A 3,285-nucleotide genomic window follows, 5' to 3' on the forward strand; every position below is an offset into this window, starting at 1 on the left:
ATAGCTCCCAGAGTCTTTACTAAATTAATGTCGGAAGTGATGTCATTTTTAAGATTTAGAGATACCCTCATAGTTCCATATTTAGATGACCTTCTGGTGGCAGGAAACTCCCCTTCACAATGTGAACAGAGCCTATCTAACGCAATCTTATCCCTACAGGAAATGTGCTGGTTGATTAACTGGGAAAAATCCAGATTATCTCCAACAACCCATCAAACATTCCTGGGTCTTATCCTAGACTCTGAATGTCAGAGATGTTTCCTTCCAGAATCCAAACAGTCAATAATAAAAAAGAAAGTACAGTCGGTGATGAAATAACCCTGTAATCTCCCTTAGAGAAGGTATGTCCCTTTTACGTTCCTTTACATCATGCATTCCGGCGGTTCCATGGGCTCAATTCCACACTAGGCAGGCACAGTACACAATTTTACAGGAGGAAGGAAAATTACAAGGCCATTTAAGTAGTCGTTTATACCTCCCATTAAATGTAATAGAGTCCCTCTACTGGTGGTTAGAGCTGGACCATCTGGTCGGTGGAGTCCCTTGGGTGATTAGACCTTCAAGAATAATTTTTACTGACGCCAGTCCTACTGGTTGGGGTGCACATCTGGAAGACCAGATAGTTCAAGGACAATGGTCTATTAGTGAGTCGAACGATTCATCTAATGAAAGGGAACTAAAAGCAGTTTATCATGCCATATGTAAATTCATTCCGCAGTTACACAGAACCCACACAAGGATACTTTCAGACAACATGACATCTGTTGTGTATATAAACCATCAAGGAGGAATGAGATCAGGAGCTCTCATGTCTAAAACAGATGAGATCCTATCTATGGCCGAGATACATCTCCTGTCTTTGTCAGCACTGCATGTCAGAGGAGTGGACAACTCAAAGGCAGATTTCCTCAGCCGTCACACTCTCCATCAAGGAGAGTGGGTACTCAGTCGGCGTATCTTCATGATGATAGCCAAGAAGTGGGGCACTCCCAACACAGACCTTTTTGCAACAAGAAACAACAGACAGGTCAAAAAGTTCGCTTCATTGTTCCTGTCCGACAACCCCGATATCCTAGATGCTCTCCAAGTTCCATGGACATTCCGGCAAGCTTACGCCTTTCCTCCATTAATACTCCTTCCGACTGTAATCAGGAAGATAAGAGAAGAAAAAACAAACATAATTCTAAGGGTACGTTCACACAGGACTTTTTTGCTGCTTTTTTTTGCTGCTTTTTTTAATGCTAATTTTCAGCTGCTTATAGGTGCGTTTTTGGTGCGTTTTTGGTGCGTTTTTGGTGCGTTTTTTCATGCGTTTTTTTTGTGGTTTATGGTGAATCAAACATGTTTGATGACTACACCAAAGACACTCAGTTAGTACTCAAGCACGCTCACATAACACGTTATCAGAGCACGTTCACATCACTAGTATTTACCTACTACCTGGTCATTTAATTTGTTAGAAAAGGACATATGTTAAGTTTTTTATTTACCAATCTCCCAGTGGAGCTTAGCATCGCCTTCATCCCAGCGGGGGAACAATTTAGGCCGGAGACACACTGGTGCGAGATACGGCCGAGTCTCGCCGGTTAAAAGCAAAATGTGGCACCTGCACTGCGGAGCGGAGCGTGCAGCTGCATAGCAATACATGGAGCTGCACAGCTCCGCTCCGGAGTGCCGGCGCCACAGCTTGCTTTTAACCAGCGAGACTCGGCCGTATCTCGCACCAGTGTGTCTCCGGCCTTACAGCGAATTACATGCCATGCATCGGCCTTTTTTTGACGATCACTGTAGTTTGGGCAAGCTAAATCCCAAATTACAGGCATTGTTTCCACCTTGCAAAAATAAATGAAAAAGTAATTACCAAATGCAAGATGAAATGAAGCCAACATTCATGACAAGGAAGATACAGACATACACATGCAGAACACATGAACATGTACATAACAGCACATGAGCATCGCAAAGTGTACCATTGCAAACAATCGGATAGATAGATATATCACAAATTAAAAAAAATATTACCTCCATGATTAGTTGGGAAACATTAATGCCCATCCTCCTATACCAAGACATGGCTAACACCTCACTACCAGAAACTCCCTCACAATAGATCACAATCAGGACACCTCACAATGGCTCTTCACACCTGACAATGGCTCACAATGGCTCTTCACACCTCACTACCAGAAGCTCCCTCACAATACATCACTATCAGGACACCTCACAATGGCTCACAATGGCTCTTCACACCTCACTACCAGGAACTCCCTCACAATAGATCACAATCAGGACACCTCACAATGGCTCTTCACACCTCACAATGGCTCTTCACACCTCACTACCAGAAACTCCCTCACAATACATCACTATCAGGACACCTCACAATGGCTCACAATGGCTCTTCACACCTCACTAACCACACCCCTAAGCTCTTGGCTGTGAGATCCCTTCCTGCTGGCCATGATTTTCTGCACAAAAAAAGCAGCAAATAATGCTACATGCGTTTTTTCAGCGTTTTTGCAGCGTTTTTTTCATCACCCATTCAAGTCAATGGGTGAAAAAACGCTGCAAAAACGCAGCAAAAACGCTGAAAGAAGTGACATGCCCTATGTCCAAAAAAAGCAGCAAAGCAGAAAAAACTGATCAAACAAAAAACCAACGTGTGTGCATGAGATTTCTGAAATCTCATAGGCTTTACTGGTACTGTAAAAAGCAGCTGAAAATTAGCATAAAAAAGCAGCAAAAAAAGCAGCAAAAAAGTCCTGTGTGAACGTACCCTAATAGAGCCATTCTGGCCCAAGAGACCATGGTTTTCCTGCCTCAGAGCCATGTCTGTCTCGGATCCATGGATCCTTCCAGAGACTCAGGACCTTCTCTCTCAGGGTCCCTTCAACCACCCTCATGTGAAGGGCCTACGGTTGACAGCCTGGTGTTTGAAAGGCAACTATTAAAACTAAGGGGGTTTTCAGAGAGATTGATTGATACCTTTCTACTCAGTAGAAAGAGGTCTACAACAACCATATATGTAAGAATATGGAAAAAATTTCTAACTTTCTACCCAGCAGCTATACCAAGAGAAATTCCTATTTCTGCTATTTTAGAATTTCTCCAGACAGGACGTGACTTAGGCTTATCGGTCAGTACACTAAAAGTGCAGGTTTCTGCTCTAGGAGCTCTGTACAGTCACAATATTGCAGGAGACAGATGGGTAGCACGGTTCATCTCAGCATGCCAAAGGGCAGAACCAATCCAGATTCCCCACATACCACCATGGGATCTTAATCT

At 43.4% G+C, this 3,285-nt stretch overlaps 1 long non-coding RNA gene across 1 annotated transcript; it reads right to left on the bottom strand.

The window, feature by feature from the left end:
- Positions 1-1,747: 1,747 nt before the first annotated feature.
- Positions 1,748-2,782, bottom strand: LOC143781107 (uncharacterized). The gene is made up of 3 exons (XR_013216562.1): positions 2,221-2,782; positions 2,023-2,156; positions 1,748-1,832 (listed from the first exon to the last, which is right to left on the bottom strand). It is a non-coding gene; the product is annotated as an uncharacterized LOC143781107 (long non-coding RNA).
- Between the last annotated feature and the right edge of the window lie 503 nt (positions 2,783-3,285).

The sequence above is a fragment of the Ranitomeya variabilis genome, chromosome 6 (genome assembly GCF_051348905.1).
Source record: "Ranitomeya variabilis isolate aRanVar5 chromosome 6, aRanVar5.hap1, whole genome shotgun sequence".
NCBI lineage: Eukaryota > Metazoa > Chordata > Amphibia > Anura > Dendrobatidae > Ranitomeya > Ranitomeya variabilis.